Source organism: Bubalus kerabau, unplaced genomic scaffold (assembly GCF_029407905.1).
Source record: "Bubalus kerabau isolate K-KA32 ecotype Philippines breed swamp buffalo unplaced genomic scaffold, PCC_UOA_SB_1v2 scaffold_72, whole genome shotgun sequence".
NCBI lineage: Eukaryota > Metazoa > Chordata > Mammalia > Artiodactyla > Bovidae > Bubalus > Bubalus kerabau.
In genome coordinates, this window is record NW_026577926.1 from 427,571 (window position 1) to 442,729 (window position 15,159).

A 15,159-nucleotide genomic window follows, 5' to 3' on the forward strand; every position below is an offset into this window, starting at 1 on the left:
GCTGGGCACAAACGGAGGATCCCTCTGGCTGTGGTGCTGCCTCCCCCAGGCATGGGCGCTGGTACCCTGATTCCCTCCGCCCAGCGCTTCGTCTGGGCGGCCAAGCAACCGCTTGGGAATGCAGCCCTGGGTGCTCTCTTTGCCTGACAAAGAGCTCTGCTTGCGGGAGGCTTTGGCAGTTTGCACACCCCCGGCCCCTGAGCCTTCTGCAGAGAGGCCTGGCTCCTAGGTCCAAAGGGAAGGCGAGAGCGGAGCTGAGGCCAGCCAGGCGCCAGTCACGTCTCCCACACTCCCGCAGCCTGCTCCTTCCCGGGCGAGAACGCTAGAAGCTGGGAAGCGCTGGGCGAGGCTCGCCCAGGCCAGAGCAGCCTCTCGGCCGGGGCTCGGCGCTATCGCGCCTGGGCGCAGAGCTGGAGCTCCGCCGCTCTGGCAGCTTGCTCGGTCCTTCCCAGTAACAGGCCCGCAACCCCTCTCTTCTGTCCGGCGTGCTGGGAACCGGGCTTCCAGGCCTGGGCACAGAGCACTTGCCCGGAGCTCTCTGCTCAGGGACTGGTTCCCCTGCGCTGGGGCTGTGCTCTCCCTAGCCCAAACGCACCGGGGAAGGCCCCAAACCACATCCACACGACTCTACGCTGGGGGAGAGCTCCAGGGAAGCCCAGTCTGGCAGGCGCTTGCTGGGCACAAACGGAGGATCCCTCTGGCTGTGGTGCTGCCTCCCCCAGGCAGGGGCGCTGGGACCCTGATTCCCTCCGCCCAGCGCTTAGTCTGGGCGGCCAAGCAACCGCTTGGGAATGCAGCCCTGGGCGCTCTCTTTGCCTGACAAAGAGCTCTGCTTGCGGGAGGCTTTGGCAGTTTGCACACCCCCGGCCCCTGAGCCTTCTGCAGAGAGGCCTGGCTCCTAGGTCCAAAGGGAAGGCGAGAGTGGAGCTGAGGCCAGCCAGGCGCCAGTCACGTCTCCCACACTCCCGCAGCCTGCTCCTTCCCGGGCGAGAACGCTAGAAGCTGGGAAGCGCTGGGCGAGGCTCGCCCAGGCCAGAGCAGCCTCTCGGCCGGGGCTCTGCGCTCTCGCGCCTGGGCGCAGAGCTGGAGCTCCGCCGCTCTGGCAGCTCGCTCGGTCCTTCCCAGTAACAGGCCCGCAACCCCTCTCTTCTCTCGGGCGTGCTGGGAACCGGGCTTCCAGGCCTGGGCACAGAGCACTTGCCCGGAGCTCTCTGCTCAGGGACTGGTTCCCTTGCGCTGGGGCTGTGCTCTCCCTAGCGCAAACGCACCGGGGAAGGCCCCAAACCACATCCACACGACTCTACGCTGGGGGAGAGCTCCAGGGAAGCCCAGTCTGGCAGGCGCTTGCTGGGCACAAACGGAGGATCCCTCTGGCTGTGGTGCTGCCTCCCCCAGCCAGGGGCGCTGGGACCCTGATTTCCTCCGCCCAGCGCTTAGTCTGGGCGGCCAAGCAACCGCTTGGGAATGCAGCCCTGGGCGCTCTCTTTGCCTGACAAAGAGCTCTGCTTGCGGGAGGCTTTGGCAGTTTGCACACCCCCGGCCCCTGAGCCTTCTGCAGAGAGGCCTGGCTCCTAGGTCCAAAGGGAATGCGAGAGTGGAGCTGAGGCCAGCCAGGCGCCAGTCACGTCTCCCACACTCCCGCAGCCTGCTCCTTCCCGGGCGAGAACGCTAGAAGCTGGGAAGCGCTGGGCGAGGCTCGCCCAGGCCAGAGCAGCCTCTCGGCCGGGGCTCTGCGCTACCGCGCCTGGGCGCAGAGCTGGAGCTCCGCCGCTCTGGCAGCTCGCTCGGTCCTTCCCAGTAACAGGCCCGCAACCCCTCTCTTCTCTCCGGCGTGCTGGGAACCGGGCTTCCAGGCCTGGGCACAGAGCACTTGCCCGGAGCTCTCTGCTCAGGGACTGGTTCCCCTGCGCTGGGGCTGTGCTCTCCCTAGGCCAAACGCACCGGGGAAGGCCCCAAACCACATCCACACGACTCTACGCTGGGGGAGAGCTCCAGGGAAGCCCAGTCTGGCAGGCGCTTGCTGGGCACAAACGGAGGATCCCTCTGGCTGTGGTGCTGCCTCGCCCAGCCAGGGGCGCTGGGACCCTGATTCCCTCCGCCCAGCGCTTAGTCTGGGCGGCCAAGAAAGCGCTTGGGAATGCAGCCCTGGGCGCTCTCTTTGCCTGACAAAGAGCTCTGCTTGCGGGAGGCTTTGGCAGTTTGCACACCCCCGGCCCCTGAGCCTTCTGCAGAGAGGCCTGGCTCCTAGGTCCAAAGGGAAGGCGAGAGCGGAGCTGAGGCCAGCCAGGCGCCAGTCACGTCTCCCACACTCCCGCAGCCTGCTCCTTCCCGGGCGAGAACGCTAGAAGCTGGGAAGCGCTGGGCGAGGCTCGCCCAGGCCAGAGCAGCCTCTCGGCCGGGGCTCTGCGCTACCGCGCCTGGGCCCAGAGCTGGAGCTCCGCCGCTCTGGCAGCTCGCTCGGTCCTTCCCAGTAACAGGCCCGCAAACCCTCTCTTCTGTCCGGCGTGCTGGGAACCGGGCTTCCAGGCCTGGGCACAGAGCACTTGCCCGGAGCTCTCTGCTCAGGGACTGGTACCCCTGCGCTGGAGTTGTGCTCTCCCTAGCGCAAACGCACCGGGGAAGGCCCCAAACCACATCCACACGACTCTACGCTGGGGGAGAGCTCCAGGGAAGCCCAGTCTGGCAGGCGCTTGCTGGGCACAAACGGAGGATCCCTCTGGCTGTGGTGCTGCCTCACCCAGCCAGGGGCGCTGGGACCCTGATTCCCTCCGCCCAGCGCTTCGTCTGGGCGGCCAAGCAAGCGCTTGGGAATGCAGCCCTGGGCGCTCTCTTTGCCTGACAAAGAGCTCTGCTTGCGGGAGGCTTTGGCAGTTTGCACACCCCCGGCCCCTGAGCCTTCTGCAGAGAGGCCTGGCTCCTAGGTCCAAAGGGAAGGCGAGAGCGGAGCTGAGGCCAGCCAGGCGCCAGTCACGTCTCCCACACTCCCGCAGCCTGCTCCTTCCCGGGCGAGAACGCTAGAAGCTGGGAAGCGCTGGGCGAGGCTCGCCCAGGCCAGAGCAGCCTCTCGGCCGGGGCTCTGCGCTACCGTGCCTGGGCGCAGAGCTGGAGCTCCGCCGCTCTGGCAGCTCGCTCGGTCCTTCCCAGTAACAGGCCCGCAACCCCTCTCTTCTCTCCGGCGTGCTGGGAACCGGGCTTCCAGGCCTGGGAACAGAGCACTTGCCCGGAGCTCTCTGCTCAGGGACTGGTTCCCCTGCGCTGGGGCTGTGCTCTCCCTAGCCCAAACGCACCGGGGAAGGCCCCAAACCACATCCACAGGACTCTACGCTGGGGGAGAGCTCCAGGGAAGCCCAGTCTGGCAGGCGCTTGCTGGGCACAAACGGAGGATCCCTCTGGCTGTGGTGCTGCCTCCCCCAGCCAGGGGCGCTGGGACCCTGATTCCCTCCGCCCAGCGCTTCGTCTGGGCGGCCAAGCAACCGCTTGGGAATGCAGCCCTGGGCGCTCTCTTTGCCTGACAAAGAGCTCTGCTTGCGGGAGGGTTTGGCGGTTTGCACACCCCCGGCCCCTGAGCCTTCTGCAGAGAGGCCTGGCTCCTAGGTCCAAAGGGAAGGCGAGAGCGGAGCTGAGGCCAGCCAGGCGCCAGTCACGTCTCCCACACTCCCGCAGCCTGCTCCTTCCCGGGCGAGAACGCTAGAAGCTGGGAAGCGCTGGGCGAGGCTCGCCCAGGCCAGAGCAGCCTCTCGGCCGGGGCTCTGCGCTCTCGCGCCTGGGCGCAGAGCTGGAGCTCCGCCGCTCTGGCAGCTCGCTCGGTCCTTCCCAGTAACAGGCCCGCAACCCCTCTCTTCTCTCCGGCGTGCTGGGAACCGGGCTTCCAGGCCTGGGCACAGAGCACTTGCCCGGAGCTCTCTGCTCAGGGACTGGTTCCCCTGCGCTGGGGCTGTGCTCTCCCTAGCCCAAACGCACCGGGGAAGGCCCCAAACCACATCCACACGACTCTACGCTGGGGGAGAGCTCCAGGGAAGCCCAGTCTGGCAGGCGCTTGCTGGGCACAAACGGAGGATCCCTCTGGCTGTGGTGCTGCCTCCCCCAGGCATGGGCGCTGGTACCCTGATTCCCTCCGCCCAGCGCTTCGTCTGGGCGGCCAAGCAACCGCTTGGGAATGCAGCCCTGGGTGCTCTCTTTGCCTGACAAAGAGCTCTGCTTGCGGGAGGCTTTGGCAGTTTGCACACCCCTGGCCCCTGAGCCTTCTGCAGAGAGGCCTGGCTCCTAGGTCCAAAGGGAAGGCGAGAGCGGAGCTGAGGCCAGCCAGGCGCCAGTCACGTCTCCCACACTCCCGCAGCCTGCTCCTTCCCGGGCGAGAACGCTAGAAGCTGGGAAGCGCTGGGCGAGGCTCGCCCAGGCCAGAGCAGCCTCTCGGCCGGGGCTCTGCGCTACCGCGCCTGTGCGCAGAGCTGGAGCTCCGCCGCTCTGGCAGCTCGCTCGGTCCTTCCCAGTAACAGGCCCGCAAACCCTCTCTTCTGTCCGGCGTGCTGGGAACCGGGCTTCCAGGCCTGGGCACAGAGCACTTGCCCGGAGCTCTCTGCTCAGGGACTGGTTCCCCTGCGCTGGGGCTGTGCTCTCCCTAGCCCAAACGCACCGGGGAAGGCCCCAAACCACATCCACACGACTCTACGCTGGGGGAGAGCTCCAGGGAAGCCCAGTCTGGCAGGCGCTTGCTGGGCACAAACGGAGGATCCCTCTGGCTGTGGTGCTGCCTCCCCCAGCCAGGGGCGCTGGGACCCTGATTCCCTCCGCCCAGCGCTTAGTCTGGGCGGCCAAGGAACCGCTTGGGAATGCAGCCCTGGGCGCTCTCTTTGCCTGACAAAGAGCTCTGCTTGCGGGAGGCTTTGGCAGTTTGCACACCCCCGGCCCCTGAGCCTTCTGCAGAGAGGCCTGGCTCCTAGGTCCAAAGGGAAGGCGAGAGCGGAGCTGAGGCCAGCCAGGCGCCAGTCACGTCTCCCACACTCCCGCAGCCTGCTCCTTCCCGGGCGAGAACGCTAGAAGCTGGGAAGCGCTGGGCGAGGCTCGCCCAGGCCAGAGCAGCCTCTCGGCCGGGGCTCGGCGCTATCGCGCCTGGGCGCAGAGCTGGAGCTCCGCCGCTCTGGCAGCTTGCTCGGTCCTTCCCAGTAACAGGCCCGCAACCCCTCTCTTCTGTCCGGCGTGCTGGGAACCGGGCTTCCAGGCCTGGGCACAGAGCACTTGCCCGGAGCTCTCTGCTCAGGGACTGGTTCCCCTGCGCTGGGGCTGTGCTCTCCCTAGCCCAAACGCACCGGGGAAGGCCCCAAACCACATCCACACGACTCTACGCTGGGGGAGAGCTCCAGGGAAGCCCAGTCTGGCAGGCGCTTGCTGGGCACAAACGGAGGATCCCTCTGGCTGTGGTGCTGCCTCCCCCAGCCAGGGGCGCTGGGACCCTGATTCCCTCCGCCCAGCGCTTAGTCTGGGCGGCCAAGCAACCGCTTGGGAAGGCAGCCCTGGGCGCTCTCTGTGCCTGACAAAGAGCTCTGCTTGCGGGAGGCTTTGGCAGTTTGCACACCCCCGGCCCCTGAGCCTTCTGCAGAGAGGCCTGGCTCCTAGGTCCAAAGGGAAGGCGAGAGCGGAGCTGAGGCCAGCCAGGCGCCAGTCACGTCTCCCACACTCCCGCAGCCTGCTCCTTCCCGGGCGAGAACGCTAGAAGCTGGGAAGCGCTGGGCGAGGCTCGCCCAGGCCAGAGCAGCCTCTCGGCCGGGGCTCGGCACTATCGCGCCTGGGCGCAGAGCTGGACCTCCGCCGCTCTGGCAGCTCGCTCGGTCCTTCCCAGTAACAGGCCCGCAACCCCTCTCTTCTGTCCGGCGTGCTGGGAACCGGGCTTCCAGGCCTGGGCACAGAGCACTTGCCCGGAGCTCTCTGCTCAGGGACTGGTTCCCCTGCGCTGGGGCTGTGCTCTCCCTAGCGCAAACGCACCGGGGAAGGCCCCAAACCACATCCACACGATTCTACGCTGGGGGAGAGCTCCAGGGAAGCCCAGTCTGGCAGGCGCTTGCTGGGCACTAACGGAGGATCCCTCTGGCTGTGGTGCTGCCTCCCCCAGCCAGGGGCGCTGGGACCCTGATTCCCTCCGCCCAGCGCTTAGTCTTGGCGGCAAAGCAACCGCTTGGGAATGCAGCCCTGGGCGCTCTCTTTGCCTGACAAAGAGCTCTGCTTGCGGGAGGCTTTGGCAGTTTGCACACCCCCGGCCCCTGAGCCTTCTGCAGAGAGGCCTGGCTCCTAGGTCCAAAGGGAAGGCGAGAGCGGAGCTGAGGCCAGCCAGGCGCCAGTCACGTCTCCCACACTCCCGCAGCCTGCTCCTTCCCGGGCGAGAACGCTAGAAGCTGGGAAGCGCTGGGCGAGGCTCGCCCAGGCCAGAGCAGCCTCTCGGCCGGGGCTCGGCGCTATCGTGCCTGGGCGCAGAGCTGGAGCTCCGCCGCTCTGGCAGCTCGCTCGGTCCTTCCCAGTAACAGGCCCGCAACCCCTCTCTTCTCTCCGGCATGCTGGGAACCGGGCTTCCAGGCCTGGGCACAGAGCACTTGCCCGGAGCTCTCTGCTCAGGGACTGGTTCCCCTGCGCTGGGGCTGTGCTCTCCCTAGCGCAAACGCACCGGGGAAGGCCCCAAACCACATCCACACGACTCTACGCTGGGGGAGAGCTCCAGGGAGGCCCAGTCTGGCAGGCGCTTGCTGGGCACAAACGGAGGATCCCTCTGGCTGTGGTGCTGCCTCCCCCAGCCAGGGGCGCTGGGACCCTGATTCCCTCCGCCCAGCGCTTAGTCTGGGCGGCCAAGCAACCGCTTGGGAATGCAGCCCTGGGCGCTCTTTTTGCCTGACAAAGAGCTCTGCTTGCGGGAGGCTTTGGCAGTTTGCACACCCCCGGCCCCTGAGCCTTCTGCAGAGAGGCCTGGCTCCTAGGTCCAAAGGGAAGGCGAGAGCGGAGCTGAGGCCAGCCAGGCGCCAGTCACGTCTCCCACACTCCCGCAGCCTGCTCCTTCCCGGGCGAGAACGCTAGAAGCTGGGAAGCGCTGGGCGAGGCTCGCCCAGGCCAGAGCAGCCTCTCGGCCGGGGCTCGGCGCTATCGCGCCTGGGCGCAGAGCTGGAGCTCCGCCGCTCTGGCAGCTCGCTCGGTCCTTCCCAGTAACAGGCCCGCAACCCCTCTCTTCTCTCCGGCGTGCTGGGAACCGGGCTTCCAGGCCTGGGCACAGAGCACTTGCCCGGAGCTCTCTGCTCAGGGACTGGTTCCCCTGCGCTGGGGCTGTGCTCTCCCTAGCGCAAACGCACCGGGGAAGGCCCCAAACCACATCCACACGACTCTACGCTGGGGGAGAGCTCCAGGGAAGCCCAGTCTGGCAGGCGCTTGCTGGGCACAAACGGAGGATCCCTCTGGCTGTGGTGCTGCCTCCCCCAGCCAGGGGCGCTGGGACCCTGATTCCCTCCGCCCAGCGCTTCGTCTGGGCGGCCAAGCAACCGCTTGGGAAGGCAGCCCTGGGCGCTCTCTTTGCCTGACAAAGAGCTCTGCTTGCGGGAGGCTTTGGCAGTTTGCACACCCCCGGCCCCTGAGCCTTCTGCAGAGAGGCCTGGCTCCTAGGTCCAAAGGGAAGGCGAGAGCGGAGCTGAGGCCAGCCAGGCGCCAGTCACGTCTCCCACACTCCCGCAGCCTGCTCCTTCCCGGCCGAGAACGCTAGAAGCTGGGAAGCGCTGGGCGAGGCTCGCCCAGGCCAGAGCAGCCTCTCGGCCGGGGCTCTGCGCTATCGCGCCTGGGCGCAGAGCTGGAGCTCCGCCGCTCTGGCAGCTCGCTCGGTCCTTCCCAGTAACAGGCCCGCAACCCCTCTCTTCTCTCCGGCGTGCTGGGAACCGGGCTTCCAGGCCTGGGCACAGAGCACTTGCCCGGAGCTCTCTGCTCAGGGACTGGTTCCCCTGCACTGGGGCTGTGCTCTCCCTAGCCCAAACGCACCGGGGAGGGCCCCAAACCACATCCACACGACTCTACGCTGGGGGAGAGCTCCAGGGAAGCCCATTCTGGCAGGCGCTTGCTGGGCACAAACGGAGTTTCCCTCTGGCTGTGGTGCTGCCTCCCTCAGCCAGGTGCCCTGGGACCCTGATTCCCTCCGCCCAGCGCTTAGTCTGGGCGGCCAAGCAACCGCTTGGGAAGGCAGCCCTGGGCGCTCTCTTTGCCTGACAAAGAGCTCTGCTTGCGGGAGGCTTTGGCAGTTTGCACACCCCCGGCCCCTGAGCCTTCTGCAAAGAGGCCTGGCTCCTAGGTCCAAAGGGAAGGCGAGAGCGGAGCTGAGGCCAGCCAGGCGCCAGGCACGTCTCCCACACTCCCGCAGCCTGCTCCTTCCCGGGCGAGAACGCTAGAAGCTGGGGAGCGCTGGGCGAGGCTCGCCCAGGCCAGAGCAGCCTCTCGGCCGGGGCTCTGCGCTATCGCGCCTGGGCGCAGAGCTGGAGCTCCGCCGCTCTGGCAGCTCGCTCGGTCCTTCCCAGTAACAGGCCCGCAACCCCTCTCTTCTCTCCGGCGTGCTGGGAACCGGGCTTCCAGGACTGGGCACAGAGCACTTGCCCGGAGCTCTCTGCTCAGGGACTGGTTCCCCTGCGCTGGGGCTGTGCTCTCCCTCGCCCAAACGCACCGGGGAAGGCCCCAAACCACATCCACACGACTCTACGCTGGGGGAGAGCTCCAGGGAAGCCCAGTCTGGCAGGCGCTTGCTGGGCACAAACGGAGTTTCCCTCTGGCTGTGGTGCTGCCTCCCCCAGCCAGGGGCCCTGGGACCCTGATTCCCTCCGCCCAGCGCTTAGTCTGGGCGGCCAAGCAACCGCTTGGGAAGGCAGCCCTGGGCGCTCTCTTTGCCTGACAAAGAGCTCTGCTTGCGGGAGGCTTTGGCAGTTTGCACACCCCCGGCCCCTGAGCCTTCTGCAAAGAGGCCTGGCTCCTAGGTCCAAAGGGAAGGCGAGAGCGGAGCTGAGGCCAGCCAGGCGCCAGTCACGTCTCCCACACTCCCGCAGCCTGCTCCTTCCCGGGCGAGAACGCTAGAAGCTGGGGAGCGCTGGGCGAGGCCTGCCCAGGCCAGAGCAGCCTCTCGGCCGGGGCTCTGCGCTATCGCGCCTCGGCGCAGAGCTGGAGCTCCGCCGCTCTGGCAGCTCGCTCGGTCCTTCCCAGTAACAGGCCCGCAACCCCTCTCTTCTCTCGGGCGTGCTGGGAACCGGGCTTCCAGGCCTGGGCACAGAGCACTTGCCCGGAGCTCTCTGCTCAGGGACTGGTTCCCCTGCGCTGGGGCTGTGCTCTCCCTAGCCCAAACGCACCGGGGAGGGCCCCAAATCACATCCACACGACTCTACGCTGGGGGAGAGTTCCAGGGAAGCCCAGTCTGGCAGGCGCTTGCTGGGCACAAACGGAGTTTCCCTCTGGCTGTGGTGCTGCCTCCCAAAGCCAGGGGCCCTGGGACCCTGATTCCCTCCGCCCAGCGCTTAGTCTGGGCGGCCAAGCAACCGCTTGGGAAGGCAGCCCTGGGCGCTCTCTTTGCCTGACAAAGAGCTCTGCTTGCGGGAGGCTTTGGAAGTTTGCACAGCCCAGGCCCCTGAGCCTTCTGCAAAGAGGCCTGGCTCCTAGGTCCAAAGGGAAGGCGAGAGCGGAGCTGAGGCCAGCCAGGCACGTCTCCCACACTCCCGCAGCCTGCTCCTTCCCGGGCGAGAACGCTAGAAGCTGGGGAGCGCTGGGCGAGGCTCGCCCAGGCCAGAGCAGCCTCTCGGCCGGGGCTCTGCGCTATCGCGCCTGGGCGCAGAGCTGGAGCTCCGCCGCTCTGGCAGCTCGCTCGGTCCTTCCCAGTAACAGGCCCGCAACCCCTCTCTTCTCTCCGGCGTGCTGGGAACCGGGCTTCCAGGCCTGGGCACAGAGCACTTGCCCGGAGCTCTCTGCTCAGGGACTGGTTCCCCTGCGCTGGGGCTGTGCTCTCCCTAGCCCAAACGCACCGGGGAGGGCCCCAAACCACATCCACACGACTCTACGCTGGGGGAGAGCTCCAGGGAAGCCCAGTCTGGCAGGCGCTTGCTGGGCACAAACGGAGTTTCCCTCTGGCTGTGGTGCTGCCTCCCCCAGCCAGGGGCCCTGGGACCCTGATTCCCTCCGCCCAGCGCTTAGTCTGGACGGTCAAGCAACCGCTTGGGAAGGCAGCCCTGGGCGCTCTCTTTGCCTGACAAAGAGCTCTGCTTGCGGGAGGCTTTGGCAGTTTGCACACCCCCGGCCCCTGAGCCTTCTGCAAAGAGGCCTGGCTCCTAGGTCCAAAGGGAAGGCGAGAGCGGAGCTGAGGCCAGCCAGGCGCCAGTCACGTCTCCCACACTCCCGCAGCCTGCTCCTTCCCGGGCGAGAACGCTAGAAGCTGGGGAGCGCTGGGCGAGGCTCGCCCAGGCCAGAGCAGCCTCTCGGCCGGGGCTCTGCGCTATCGCGCCTGGGCGCAGAGCTGGAGCTCCGCCGCTCTGGCAGCTCGCTCGGTCCTTCCCAGTAACAGGCCCGCAACCCCTCTCTTCTCTCCGGCGTGCTGGGAACCGGGCTTCCAGGCCTGGGCACAGAGCACTTGCCCGGAGCTCTCTGCTCAGGGACTGGTTCCCCTGCGCTGGGGCTGTGCTCTCCCTAGCGCAAACGCACCGGGGAAGGCCCCAAACCACATCCACACGACTCTACGCTGGGGGAGAGCTCCAGGGAAGCCCAGTCTGGCAGGCGCTTGCTGGGCACAAACGGAGGTTCCCTCTGGCTGTGGTGCTGCCTCCCCCAGCCAGGGGCCCTGGGACCCTGATTCCCTCCGCCCAGCGCTTAGTCTGGGCGGCCAAGCAACCGCTTGGGAAGGCAGCCCTGGGCGCTCTCTTTGCCTGACAAAGAGCTCTGCTTGCGGGAGGCTTTGGCAGTTTGCACACCCCCGGCCCCTGAGCCTTCTGCAAAGAGGCCTGGCTCCTAGGTCCAAAGGGAAGGCGAGAGCGGAGCTGAGGCCAGCCAGGCGCCAGGCACGTCTCCCACACTCCCGCAGCCTGCTCCTTCCCGGGCGAGAACGCTAGAAGCTGGGGAGCGCTGGGCGAGGCTCGCCCAGGCCAGAGCAGCCTCTCGGCCGGGGCTCGGCGCTATCGCGCCTGGGCGCAGAGCTGGAGCTCCGCCGCTCTGGCAGCTCGCTCGGTCCTTCCCAGTAACAGGCCCGCAACCCCTCTCTTCTCTCCGGCGTGCTGGGAACCGGGCTTCCAGGCCTGGGCAGAGAACACTTGCCCAGAGCTCTCTGCTCAGGGACTGGTTCCCCTGCCCTGGGGCTGTGCTCTCCCTAGCCCAAACGCACCGGGGAGGGCCCCAAACCACATCCACACGACTCTACGCTGGGGGAGAGCTCCAGGGAAGCCCAGTCTGGCAGGCGCTTGCTGGGCACAAACGGAGTTTCCCTCTGGCTGTGGTGCTGCCTCCCCCAGCCAGGGGCCCTGGGACCCTGATTCCCTCCGCCCAGCGCTTAGTCTGGGCGGCCAAGCAACCGCTTGGGAAGGCAGCCCTGGGCGCTCTCTTTGCCTGACAAAGAGCTCTGCTTGCGGGAGGCTTTGGCAGTTTGCACACCCCCGGCCCCTGAGCCTTCTGCAAAGAGGCCTGGCTCCTAGGTCCAAAGGGAAGGCGAGAGCGGAGCTGAGGCCAGCCAGGCGCCAGGCACGTCTCCCACACTCCCGCAGCCTGCTCCTTCCCGGGCGAGAACGCTAGAAGCTGGGGAGCGCTGGGCGAGGCTCGCCCAGGCCAGAGCAGCCTCTCGGCCGGGGCTCTGCGCTACCGCGCCTGGGCGCAGAGCTGGAGCTCCGCCGCTCTGGCAGCTCGCTCGGTCCTTCCCAGTAACAGGCCCTCAACCCCTCTCTTCTCTCCGGCGTGCTGGGAACCGGGCTTCCAGGCCTGGGCACAGAGCACTTGCCCGGAGCTCTCTGCTCAGGGACTGGTTCCCCTGCGCTGGGGCTGTGCTCTCCCTAGCCCAAACGCACCGGGGAGGGCCCCAAACCACATCCACACGACTCTACGCTGGGGGAGAGCTCCAGGGAAGCCCAGTCTGGCAGGCGCTTGCTGGGCACAAACGGAGTTTCCCTCTGGCTGTGGTGCTGCCTCCCCCAGCCAGGGGCCCTGGGACCCTGATTCCCTCCGCCCAGCGCTTAGTCTGGGCGGCCAAGCAACCGCTTGGGAAGGCAGCCCTGGGCGCTCTCTTTGCCTGACAAAGAGCTCTGCTTGCGGGAGGCTTTGGCAGTTTGCACACCCCCGGCCCCTGAGCCTTCTGCAAAGAGGCCTGGCTCCTAGGTCCAAAGGGAAGGCGAGAGCGGAGCTGAGGCCAGCCAGGCGCCAGTCACGTCTCCGACACTCCCGCAGCCTGCTCCTTCCCGGGCGAGAACGCTAGAAGCTGGGGAGCGCTGGGCGAGGCTCGCCCAGGCCAGAGCAGCCTCTCGGCCGGGGCTCTGCGCTATCGCGCCTGGGCGCAGAGCTGGAGCTCCGCCGCTCTGGCAGCTCGCTCGGAACTTCCCAGTAACAGGCCCGCAACCCCTCTCTTCTGTCCGGCGTGCTGGGAACCGGGCTTCCAGGCCTGGGCACAGAGCACTTGCCCGGAGCTCTCTGCTCAGGGACTGGTTCCCCTGCGCTGGGGCTGTGCTCTCCCTAGCCCAAACGCACCGGGGAGGGCCCCAAACCACATCCACACGACTCTACGCTGGGGGAGAGCTCCAGAGAAGCCCAGTCTGGCAGGCGCTTGCTGGGCACAAACGGAGTTTCCCTCTGGCTGTGGTGCTGCCTCCCCCAGCCAGGGGCCCTGGGACCCTGATTCCCTCCGCCCAGCGCTTAGTCTGGACGGTCAAGCAACCGCTTGGGAAGGCAGCCCTGGGCGCTCTCTTTGCCTGACAAAGAGCTCTGCTTGCGGGAGGCTTTGGCAGTTTGCACACCCCCGGCCCCTGAGCCTTCTGCAAAGAGGCCTGGCTCCTAGGTCCAAAGGGAAGGCGAGAGCGGAGCTGAGGCCAGCCAGGCGCCAGTCACGTCTCCCACACTCCCGCAGCCTGCTCCTTCCCGGGCGAGAACGCTAGAAGCTGGGGAGCGCTGGGCGAGGCTCGCCCAGGCCAGAGCAGCCTCTCGGACGGGGCTCTGCGCTATCGCGCCTGGGCGCAGAGCTGGAGCTCCGCCGCTCTGGCAGCTCTCTCGGTCCTTCCCAGTAACAGGCCCGCAACCCCTCTCTTCTCTCCGGCGTGCTGGGAACCGGGCTTCCAGGCCTGGGCACAGAGCACTTGCCCGGAGCTCTCTGCTCAGGGACTGGTTCCCCTGCGCTGGGGCTGTGCTCTCCCTAGCCCAAACGCACCGGGGAGGGCCCCAAACCACATCCACACGACTCTACGCTGGGGGAGAGCTCCAGGGAAGCCCAGTCTGGCAGGCGCTTGCTGGGCACAAACGGAGTTTCCCTCTGGCTGTGGTGCTGCCTCCCCCAGCCAGGGGCCCTGGGACCCTGATTCCCTCCGCCCAGCGCTTAGTCTGGGCGGCCAAGCAACCGCTTGGGAAGGCAGCCCTGGGCGCTCTCTTTGCCTGACAAAGAGCTCTGCTTGCGGGAGGCTTTGGCAGTTTGCACACCCCCAGCCCCTGAGCCTTCTGCAAAGAGGCCTGGCTCCTAGGTCCAAAGGGAAGGCCAGAGCGGAGCTGAGGCCAGCCAGGCGCCAGGCACGTCTCCCACACTCCCGCAGCCTGCTCCTTCCCGGCCGAGAACGCTAGAAGCTGGGGAGCGCTGGGCGAGGCTCGCCCAGGCCAGAGCAGCCTCTCGACCGGGGCTCTGCGCTATCGCGCCTGGGCGCAGAGCTGGAGCTCCGCCGCTCTGGCAGCTCGCTCGGTCCTTCCCAGTAACAGGCCCGCAACCCCTCTCTTCTCTCCGGCGTGCTGGGAACCGGGCTTCCAGGCCTGGGCACAGAGCACTTGCCCGGAGCTCTCTGCTCAGGGACTGGTTCCCCTGCGCTGGGGCTGTGCTCTCCCTCGCCCAAACGCACCGGGGAAGGCCCCAAACCACATCCACACGACTCTACGCTGGGGGAGAGCTCCAGGGAAGCCCAGTCTGGCAGGCGCTTGCTGGGCACAAACGGAGGATCCCTCTGGCTGTGGTGCTGCCTCCCACAGCCAGGGGCGCTGGGACCCTGATTCCCTCCGCCCAGCGCTTAGTCTGGGCGGCCAAGCAACCGCTTGGGAATGCAGCCCTGGGCGCTCTCTTTGCCTGACAAAGAGCTCTGCTTGAGGGAGGCTTTGGCAGTTGCACACCCCCGGCCCCTGAGCCTTCTGCAAAGAGGCCTGGCTCCTAGGTCCAAAGGGAAGGCGAGAGCGGAGCTGAGGCCAGCCAGGCGCCAGGCACGTCTCCCACACTCCCGCAGCCTGCTCCTTTCCGGGCGAGAAGGCTAGAAGCTGGAAAGCGCTGGGCGAAGCTAGCCCAGGCCAGAGCAGCCTCTCGGCCGGGGCTCTGCGCTATCGCGCCTGGGCGCAGAGCTGGAGCTCCGCCGCTCTGGCAGCTCGCTCGGTCCTTCCCAGTAACAGGTCCGCAACCCCTCTCTTCTCTCCGGCGTGCTGGGAACTGGGCTTCCAGGCCTGGGCACAGAGCACTTGCCCGGAGCTCTCTGCTCAGGGACTGGTTCCCCTGCGCTGGGGCTGTGCTCTCCCTAGCCCAAACGCACCGGGGAAGGCCCCAAACCACATCCACACGACTCTACGCTGGTGGAGAGCTCCAGGGAAGCCCAGTCTGGCAGGCGCTTGCTGGGCACAAACGGAGGATCCCTCTGGCTGTGGTGCTGCCTCGCCCAGCCAGGGGCGCTGGGACCCTGATTCCCTCCGCCCAGCGCTTAGTCTGGGCGGCCAAGCAAGCGCTTGGAAAGGCAGCCCTTGGCGCTCTCTTTGCCTGACAAAGAGCTCTGCTTGCAGGAGGCTTTGGCAGTTTGCACACCCCCGGCCCCTGAGCCTTCTGCAAAGAGGCCTGGCTCCTAGGTCCAAAGGGAAGGCGAGAGCGGAGCTGAGGCCAGCCAGGCGCCAGTCACGTCTCCCACACTCCCGCAGCCTGCTCCTTCCTGGGCGAGAACGCTAGAAGCTGGGAAGCGCTGGGCGAGGCTCGCCCATGCC